The following is an 11,159-nucleotide window of genomic DNA, read 5'->3' as shown; positions in this document are numbered from 1 at the left end:
ACCCAAATTCACCTAACGGAGCTAACGGAACTGACGAAATTCCATTCTGAAGTCGTCTTTACATAGTTCCGACTATGGTCCAAATCCTAAGGCTTAAGCTCTCATTTAGGGACTAAGTGTCCCAAAACACTCTGAAACTCAAAATCAATCACCCCGACAAGTCATAATAGCAGAAATAGATATGGGGAAAATAGTTAATAGGGGCTCGGGGCTCTAACTCTCAAAACGGCCGGTCGGGTTGTTACAGTGCCAGTATTATTGGGACCCACAGAGGTCATATTATTGTGAATTATTTGTTTTAAATTGAAAAATTCATATTCATGTCATTACATATCATATCTCTGTCTCTGTTGTTATTTATTGATACATCATATCATCATTTTCGGGCTATTATTATGATATTGTGAGCCCGAGAGACTAGAAAGGTTGATGACTGAGTGAGGTCGAGGGCCTGATTGTGAGGATAATTATGGTATCGGGCTGCACACTGTAGTAGGCCAGATTGGCTTATTATAGCACGTGAGTTGTCCGTGCGGATCCAGTTGTTGATACTATAGCACGTGAATTGTCCGTGCGGATCTAGATATTGATACTATAACACGTGAATTGTTTGCGCAGCACATGAGTGGTCCGTGCGATTCCAGATATTGATATTATGGCACATTAGTTGTCCATGCAGCACGTGAGTTGTCCGTACGGATTATAGCGCTTGGGCTGAAAGGAGCCCCTCCTGAGTCTGCACACCCCCAGTGAGCGTAGTCTACTATAAATATGGATCGGGCTGCACGTCGCAGCGGGTATTGTACAATGCTGAGTGATTGAGTGTGCTGAGCATAGTGAGAGAGAATGCAAGACAGTGAGATTGAGTACTCTGAGAGTGTGAGTATATGAGCTCATCATCGAGATGCATTGCATTTGACATGCGTACTTGAGATACAGGCATAGAGATGTATTTTTCCTCATGATGTACGATATTACATCATTCATGATTTCTCACACATGTTGGCAGATGGGCATAGTGATGCATTTGTTTTATACTGGTTATCTGGAAAGAAAAAAATGAAACATCTTATTTAACGACCTGACCAGTCGTTTTGAGCTCTAGCACGTCGTTCGATAGTTTGAGTCCCTAAGCAGCTTTAGTTCAGGTATTACGACTTGTACGCGTGGTTGGAATTTAATTTCGGGAAGTTCGGAGTTGATTTGAAAAGAAAATTCACATTTCGGAAGCTTTAAGTTGGAAAGAGTGACTAAGGTGTGATTTTTGAGTAAATGACCTAGGAATCGGGATTTGAAAGTTTCAACAGGTTCGTATGATGATTTTAGACTTGGGTGTATGTTCGGATTGGGTTTTGGATGACCCGGGAGCGTTTCGGCGCCTATTATGGAAGTTGGCATTTTGGAAAATTTTCATTAATTTGAGTTGAAGTGTATTTTAATGTTATCAATGTCCGTTTGGGATTTCGAGTCTGGGAATAGCTCCGTATGGTGATTCCAGTATTGGGAGCGCGTCCGGAAGTGGATTTGGAGGTCCGTAGGTCATTTCGGGGTCATTTGGTGAAAGTTAGAAATTTGAAAGTCGGATTACGATTCCTAAAGTTGGAATAGGTCTCTAATGCTAATTATGACTTGTGTGCAAAATTTGAGATCAATCGGACGTGATTTGGTAGGTTTCGGCATCAATTGTAAGAGTTTGAAGTTCTAAAGTTCATTGAGTTTGAATTGGAGGGTGATTCGTAGTTTCGATGTTGTTGGATATGATTTAAAGGCTCGACTATGTTCGTAATGTATTTTTGGGACGTGTTGGTATAATTGGTTGAGGTCCCAAGGGCCTCGGGTGGATTCCGGATGGTTAACAGATCGAGTTTGGACTTGGAAGAAAAGATGAGGCATATGATATCTGGTGTGATCGCACCTGCGCAAAGAGGGCCGCAGGTGCGAGCCAATGGTCGCAGGTGCGGTTTGGGCGAAGTTGGGCAGTGACCGCAGGTGCGAAGGGTCGTCCGCACCTGCGAGGTCGCCGATGCGGAGGTGCGTCGCAGGTGCGAGAGTGAGAGAAGAGTATGGGAGCGCAGGTGCGAGGGTATGTCCGCACCTGCAAAGGCGCATATGCAGAAGGAAAGGCGCAGGTGAGGAGTCGTGCTAGGCAGAGGGAATGAGCATGTGCGAGGTTTTGGCCGCACCTGCGTGACCGCAGATTCGACGAAGAGGCCGCATGTGCGAAAGTCGGGCTGGGCAGAATGCTTTTAAGCGGGGTTTGGGTTCATTTCACCCATTCTTCATTTTGGTTGGGCGATTTTTGGAGATTTTGAAGAGGGGATTTCATCATCAATAATGAGGTAAGTAACTCCCACCTATTTTGAGTCAAATACATGATTTTTATGTGGGTTCAAGCATGGAAATTTGGTAGAAATTTGAAATTTTGAAGAAAAACCTAGAAATTGATATTTTTGGATTTTGACCCCGAATTTGGGCATGGAATTGGAAATAAATTGTATTTTGAGTTCATGAGGTCATAGGTAATAGTTATCTTCGAAAACTTTCGAAATCCGGGCACGTGGGCCCGAGGATGATTTTTATCGACTTTTCGAGCGGAGTTGGAAATTGTTGTAAATTGATTAATTATGAGTATTAGAGCATATTTTGATGGGGTTGCATCTTATTTGACTAGTTTTGAAGCGTTGGGCATCAATTTGAGTTGTTGGAAAGGCTTTGGAGCCGATTATGGAATTTCGGAGCGAGGTAAGTCTCCTTTCTAACCTTGTAAGAGGGAATTAACCCCATAGGTGAATTGACTAAATGTGTGCCTCTATTTGTGGGGGCTACGTACGCACGATGTGAGAGTCCGTGCGTAGCTACTAGCTATGCCTATGTCCGGGTAGTTTTAAGTTTACATCATGCCTTATTGATATTGTTATTTGATTTGTGGTTATTGTTTGTCTTGAGAAGAAGCAAGATCGAGGTTTGCGTATTAATTGTCTTGAGAAGAATTGAAATTGAGGAAATTAAGTTTTTAAAAAGTTTTCATTTGGACTTCGTATTTTCCAAAAGAAATTGAGGAAAATTATAATAACTTAAGAAATTTATATTTGACCGCGTCGCATGTATGATCCGCGAGCGGGGTAAAAGCTTCAAGTCGAATTGTCTTTATCTTGAAAAGGATCCAGAAAGGTTTATGATTTATTGATAAATTTATATTTGACCGCATCGCATGTATGATCCGCGAGCGGGGTATAAGCTTGTTATGATTTATTGATAAATTTATATTTGACTGCGACGCATGTATGATCCGCGAGCGGGGTAATAGATGCATCTATGGTTCGTATCGTTCGACCCTCGGTAGTGCATAATTTATATTTATATGTTGGATCGGGCCGTACGACCTCGGCATGACTTGCGCATGATTGTATTAATTGCTTTGAAAATTGTAATAATCGATACTGCTTCATTGGCCTGAGCTATAAATTGTTAAATGATGAAAATAAATTTGGAAAAATTTTCTATTAACAAAAGAATTATTTACTTATTTCATGATATTGGGCTTACAGCTGTTCTACGTGATCCATGTTTAATTATATCATTGGTATATTAATTATAGCCCATAGTAAGTGTCCGAGTCGACCCCTCGTCACTACTTCTTCGAAGTTAGGCAGGATACTTACTGGATACGCGTTGATTTACGTACTCATATTATACTTGCTGCACATTTTTGTGTAGGTATATATATGTCTAGAGATCTTGTGGGCGCAGAGGCACGGTTATTGCGGGGACTTAGGTGAGCTGCACTCTCTACTACGATCCACAGCTAGCAGAGTCTCCTTCAGAGTATTTATATTTCTCCTATCCAAATTTGTATTCCGGACAAATGTTGTATTTTATTTCACTTCCAGTTGATGCTCATGCACTTGTGACATCGGGGTTTGGGGTGATTATAGGTGTCTTGTATTGAACTTGTTGAAAACATTATTATTTATCTTGTAAATTCCACCTTTTACTATTTAATTGAAGGAAAAATATAATTTCAAAATATTAAAAACGAGAACCAAATTGAGTATTTATTGTTGGCTTGTCTGATCGCGGTGTCCGGTGCCATTACGACCTTTAATGGATTTTGGGTCGTGACATATTATTTATTATTGAAAAGATTTTGGAAAAATTATTGTTTTCAAACTTATTCATATTTTTAGCAACTTCGGTAAACGATTTGGGTTTTCATCGATGTACTTGAAAGACAAAACTATTTTCAGAAATCATGTTTTTGTTGAGCATTCGATTGTTGAGTTACTTCTGGTATTACTTGTTTAAGTTGTTATGAACTACTGTTGGTTATTGAAGTTGGGACCCGACCTTGGTACAAGCTCGTCGGTACTTTCAACCTAAGGTTAGGTTTGTTACTTATTGAGTACATGGGGTCAGTTGTACTCATACTACACTTCTGCACCTTGCGTGCAGATATTGGATGTTGATGTTGCTGTGATCGATGGGAGCTGGATTTGAAGATGTACCTGTGTTCTGGTCGTAGTTGCCTCGTGTTCATGGTAGCCTTAGATTTATAAAAAATCTGTTTATGTACATTTCAAACAGATGATGTATTTATTTCATACCAACTTTGTAAATTCTAATCTTAGAAGCTCATGATTTGTACTACCAATCCTTGGGGAGTGTATTAGAGTCATTTAAATATTAATTGAATCGAATTATTGTTATTTGGCTTACCTAACGGGTGAGGTTAGGTGCCATCACGGCTAGTTGGATTTTGGATCGTGACATATGCATGGCAAAATAGAAATACTAAAAGTAGGTTAAAAGTTTATTTAATGGAAAAACATCAATTCTTACAAAATAAATTGCTAAATAATATTAAAATTCATAACGTTGAAGAGGTTTATCGAATATTCCTGCTTACAAATAGTGATTTGAATAGTCCACTACGTCTCAAAGATGTCATTTAAATTGTTGAAAGCAAACTGACTTTAATTGTGTGGTTAAAGTTAAAGTTACATCAAAATTATTGAGCAAATTCTGATCCAATTGGTCTATATATTGATAACTCCCAAAAACGAGAATAAGTTGGTTGTCAATAAATCATCAAATATGTACATATTAGTTTGTGTTTCAACATGAAAATAGTGAATGTAATAAATTGTGTAACTTTAGGTTGATATCAGTTGATGTTGTAAGAGGTACTTCTGTTGAAATAATAATAGAATATAACTCTTTTGTAATTTAAATTTAGATATTACTAATTGTATCTTTATTAATTATTATTTCAAATAGTATCATTTATTTTGAATCATATTATATTTTTATTTGTATGTATCACCGTCGATATGTGGAGGTATACTGTTTGAGTTTGTGCCAGTAGTTATTCATAAAAATTTTAAAATTTATAAAGTTTAGTATAGTCACAAAATTATTCGCACATCGTGCGGGTATAATACTAGTTTTGCTATAGAAACTAAAAGGTAGCTATAGAAAATAATATTTTAAAAGGATATTTATTTATAATAAATAAGGTATAAAGCTTTGCTATAGGAGGTAAAAAAATTTATAATTAATGATTGTTAATTTTTTTGAGAAATGTAGAAATCCACTAATGTATATATGATACTTAATAGTATTTTATCAGTTCCTTTTAGGCCTTTAATAAATATGTGCTACGCTACATTGAAGAATAACTTATTACTACTTTTTATTATTTGAGAAAATGCGACTTATAACTCGTAAAAATGGATAAATTGCAAAATGGAATTGCGACTTATAAAATCACAAATAAAAGCGACTTATCAGTCTTAATTCCTTTGACATTCCATGATGCAGCCTTAACTTCTCATTTGTTGGTCAGGCACACGTCATGAGTCACACACAAGGCTTGATATTTAAGTGGAAGAGGATAGAGGTGCAGGCCCATTATCCACCTAATTTTGAACCGTGTGCTAGTGATCCTCGTGAATTTCTCGATTAGCAAAAAGAAAAAAAAAAAAGGACCCAACTAAAGTTGAGGGCTGCAAAGATCCACCGAGTTTTAATTTGAACCGTGTGCCAGTAGCCCTCAGGGATGTCTTGATCCAACAAGAAATGCTGCAAACTGAGTTCTAGTTCAGGTATATTTACATGTTATCATTTTTTTTTAGCTTTCATAACCATAGCTACTAATCGGTGCAGTACGAGCACTAGATTTACTTCAGAGCCAATCCAACAAGAGTAATTATATCTGTGTCTAAAGCCTTTAATAACTAACATGAAGCAGTTTGTTTTGATAGAACACACAACAGCGAAAGAGAAAAGAGAGAATGTGGCGCAGGACAAAGTAAGTAAAGGATGGTTGAAAGAATGCATTAATGACAGAAAAGAGAGGGGAAAAAGGACAAGACTTTGTTTTACAAGGCTAGGCATGGACACTATATATTCCCCATCAAAGGATCTATTTCAGTCATTGTCAAGTTGATATTGTGTATATATGTTTGATAGCGAAGCATAAGTGCTTATATGTTGTAGTTAAGCTAATAGAGACTATCCATAAAAGAGGAAGTGATTGTTGATTTGGTTATCAGAAACCTATACTAAAAGGAAGAATGATGCGACGTGGAGGTTAGGAAATACTCCCTCCGATCCGATCCTCGCTTGGCCTCTTTATTTTGGTCCAAAATAAGTGTCCTTTTACATAATTTAGGAGTTAGTATTTTCTTAAGGAGTGTGCCAAAATTGACCGGAGAGAGTATTGTTGTATACTTGTATCTGAAATGGATACAAGGTGCAGTTATCATATTGCTTTGCGTAAGTGCTTATCTTTTCTGAGTTTATGCATATGTAGCACATCAGCATACATTATACAAACAAATTACCAACTTCGGCATACCTCGAATTCTTTCTTAAACATACATGGATTCGACATCCCAGTATAATCTCCCTTTCTGTTACATGTTAAGAGTTTCATCAAGAAAAATTAAAACGAGAATGTAGAAGGCAAGACTTAGCTAGTTTTACCCTAGGACTGAGCCACTACACCTGTAAGTTACTTTGTAGTGTTATTTTGAACTTATTGGTATTTCCTAAAAAATATCATAGTGGTCTGCCTTATTTAGGATAGCATGTTGGTAATTATGAGCCAAATTATCTAAGTTCAGCCAAAGAGCTTATAGGAGGTTGAGAATTATGGTAGGAGGTTAGTAGGTAATCAAAGAGTTTCCCTTTCATTACCTGTAGTATTAGTAGCACTCTTGTATTTTCATATTCTTTGATCTCTATTATTTGCATGTTGTTTCGTTCGCTTCGTGCATCTTATTTTCTTGTTGTTACTATTTGATACTACTGTTTATTTTTCACCTTCTCCTTCTCTCCCCTTTTTTCCTTTTCGTCTTTTGTATTCCTCTTCTTTCTTTCTTCTTCCTCTTTCTTCTTCTTCTTCGTCCTTTTTCATTTTTTCTTTAGTCGAGGGTCTATCGGAAATAGCTTTTCTATATTAAAGATAGTAATTTATATACAGATGTCTTATCCATTGTACTATACAACTATCACAGTTGTCATTGTATTTCCATTCTCCTCTCTTGTTTGGACACGTAGCTGCTCTATGTGCTATATATAGCCCCCTCTGTAACACTCATGAATTCACTAAAATAGGATATTCTTTTGCTGCATATTTGTTTCTGTCCATTTCTGTATTGATTGATACTCTATCTCACCAGGAAGAAGTTAGGTCTGCGTACACACTACACACTACTTGTGAGATTATACTGGGTATGGGTATGTTGTTGTTTGTTAACCAAAGAGCTTATAGACTGATGGTAGTAACAACTACCTAATCAGCATATCTGTGTTTTCTGCAATGCTCATTGCAGTCACAGAGACGATACTTTTAAGCACAACTGTCTTTGCTTGTCGAAACGAATTTGGCTACATTTTCAGCAATGAGAAGGAAGTCGTGGACTATGTCGCAAAAACATGGCTCCTATTTTATGTCTGTTGGTCATAACTGACAGCTTGCAAGGAAATCTTTTGTTATAATATATTTTCTACGACATCAATTCGCTATAACATCCAAAAATATCTGGAACAAACGAGGATGTTATAGAGAGGTTTGACTGTATTTTTGTTAATCTCATTGTACTCTGAGATTTCTTTATTAGAATCATTGTAAAATTTGCAGAAGAACATACCTTGTGGCTTTCAATTAGAAATCTGATTGCTGCTTATTAAACTCATCCTAGAGGAATTGTATAAACCATACCTTGTGAGTCTATGGTTGGAAATATTTGTACATTTTGAGCAATTGAAACTTCTATTTTCACCCCAAAAGAGAGATAAAGTCGTGTATATATAGGTTAAATCAAATGGCTCGGACCACACAAATTAAATACAAAGGGATCGACATTTAATTTTAATAATTTTTTTGTGACATTCATTGAAGGGGAGTCTTGGAGCAACAATAAAGTTGTCTCTATGTGACCTACCTCGGGTTCGAACCGTGAAATTAATCACTAATACTTTATTAGGGTAGGTTGTTGCCTACATTACACCTCTTGGGATGCGGCCTATCTCTTGTATGAATGTAGGATGTTTCGTGCACCAAACTGTTCTTTTTTATGACATTTATTACTTATTTACCAAGGGTAAAACGTTTTAGAGCATATTTCACCTATTAACTTTGGGTAGTTGAAAAAATCTAAGCCTTTAGAGGTACCTCTATATGGCCTTGTTGCCCATATCAATCCTCTTTGAGTATATTCTCATATCCCTTATATGTACTCCCACCTACCGACAAAGCAAGCAAAACGTGTTAAATTGACAAGGCATGTGAAAGTATATCGTATACTTTGGCATATGCATGCATACCTAACGAAATTGCACCAACGTACAAGAGAATTCATCAACCTAAGATCTTCTAATCTTATGTTGTAAATTTTATATATTAAATGGTTCACATAAATTTTTTAATGGTGATGTTCGAGTTAACTTTTTCGTATGCTTCTGACTATTTACTAGCAACCGATCCATTAGGGGTATAGTTAACAGTTAGAGTAGAAGATTAATTTCTATGGTATAATAATTTGCCTATCAGCATCTCTTACCAATTAAGATCACATTAGTTTGAGAGTGAAATGTAAACCTTAACAATTGCAATTTGACTGCAAAGTAGATTATGAAAGTAATCACCAGGTTTAAGATACATGTTAATGATCTCTTGATAAAAGAAAATTTGCTTCATTTCATGTCCCATAATGCAAACACGGTTTAGAATATTAATCATTATAAGAGAGCATAAACATGAGTTAATCAAATTCTACACACAATTCTAATCAAGGAACTCATCCAAATCGAGCCGGGGTTCAAACTCACGACATGCGCCTCTAAGTACGTATTGTTAGCTGTATAGAAACTAAGAGCAGTAATGTTAGAAACAAGACGTTGATCTTATTTCTTCAATTTAGCTCTGTGCTATTGTAAGTCTGTAACAACACCAGAGCTTTGAAAATTCCAGCAGCTGAAACTACATATGGGTCTTCACATGCTAGAAACTGCAAAATCTCTGCACAAAAATATATAAACACAGAGGCGGTCTACCTTGGAATTTTCATACATTCCTTTGCCCGAGGAACATATTATCTTTCAAAACAAATTGAAGGTTTAACATAACGGTAGTAATATATAGTCTATGGATCAAACAGAGAACTAAAACAGAGGCCATAATTGAAGCGTGTGATGTCTATATTCTAATTTCTAACCAAGATGAATTTACATGCGAGATAAGCACCTATCCGAAAAGATAATGTGGTCCAAATCCTGGCTAGATTCATCAATATCTCTCCTTCCACCCGAGGGTGTAGTCTAAACGATCAATAATGTGAGAAGAAATCAAGGGAGACCAAGATCAAATCGCATCAGAGATAATAAAACCTTAACGTTAGGTGATTTCTGATCATCTATCCGAGTCCTGATGAATATAGTTTTTCGATACAAACATTATAAAATGAAAAGATTCTCATAAATATCCAAATCTTACAAGAAACGCCATCTGTCCACATTATACACAAGGTCCCCAGTAGTCCAGAACATCAAATCAAAATCATACAAGTGACAAGTTGTGGGAAAGGAGAGGACCACTTGCTTCTAAAAAGGAATACTTTCCAACATACAGAATGACAAACAAATTATAGTGTCACAACTTGTAACACTATAGATGGAGCTGCACATCATTGTTCATTCTTTTCAAAGATATAATATATACACCTGTTAACATCCTATATAATTGTTAATTCTAGTCCTTAACCTTCTTCCATTTCAGCTAAAAGCAGATTATACTAGGCTACCAATATCATTATATCATTTCCCCTAGATTAGCAGTCATAACAATGCAAAAAATCATTCACACGGGGAGTCTTGGGCTTGACTGATAAAGTTGTTGCCATGTGACCAGGAAGGTTATGGGTTCAGGCCGTGAAAACAGCCTCTTGCAGAAATGCACGGTAAGACTGCGCACAATAAAACTTTGTGGTCCGGCTCTTCTCTGGATCCCGCGCATAGCGAGAGCTTAATGCACTGGGCTGCCCTTTTTTGATTTTGCACCGGGTGTCCGAGTCTCTTTGAGCCCCGACTAATCCCGGGGGTGCACAGGCCCTCGGCAAGGAGTTTCCCGCAAGTGCACCACGATTAATTCAGGTTTTACCCAGTCCGATGGCCCTCAGAAATTGTTTGCACCCAGTGGGTTTCGAACTTGAGACCTTGAAAGGGAGCAAACCCCAAGGCTCAAGTCAATTGCCACCAGGCCAACCCCTGAGGGTTCACTGGGCTGCCCTCTTATGGGGGACGTTAACATTAACAGGGAGTTAGACACCTAATAGCAGCATTCACTAATTACATTTAAAGACTTAGAAGTTTAAGAACTGCACTAATCCATAGTGCATCAAGACATGCTGATATTAACGCAAAACAAGTACAACAGCAACAAAAAACCCAGTATATTCCGACAAATGAGATATGAGGAGGATAATATGTAAGCAGACCCTTCCCTTGAGAAAAGAGAGATACTATTTTCGATAGACGGCTCAAAGAAAGAATTAAGGCTAAACAAGTACTATATAATTCAAGAAGCGCTTAGGATCTTTCAACATGATATGCAGGGAACAATTTACCATCATAAAAGTATAGCCATATTACCATGA

At 37.2% G+C, this 11,159-nt stretch overlaps 1 long non-coding RNA gene across 1 annotated transcript; it reads left to right on the top strand.

Moving 5' to 3' along the window:
* Nucleotides 1-5,530: 5,530 nt before the first annotated feature.
* LOC142177950 (uncharacterized) lies at nucleotides 5,531-8,197 on the top strand. The gene is made up of 2 exons (XR_012706460.1): nucleotides 5,531-6,104; nucleotides 6,264-8,197. It is a non-coding gene; the product is annotated as an uncharacterized LOC142177950 (long non-coding RNA).
* The last annotated feature ends 2,962 nt before the right edge of the window (nucleotides 8,198-11,159 follow it).

Source organism: Nicotiana tabacum, chromosome 24 (assembly GCF_000715075.1).
Source record: "Nicotiana tabacum cultivar K326 chromosome 24, ASM71507v2, whole genome shotgun sequence".
NCBI classification, from domain to species: Eukaryota; Viridiplantae; Streptophyta; class Magnoliopsida; order Solanales; family Solanaceae; genus Nicotiana; species Nicotiana tabacum.
Note: the sequence above shows the minus strand (reverse complement) of the source record. Positions and strands in the feature narration are given on the sequence as shown.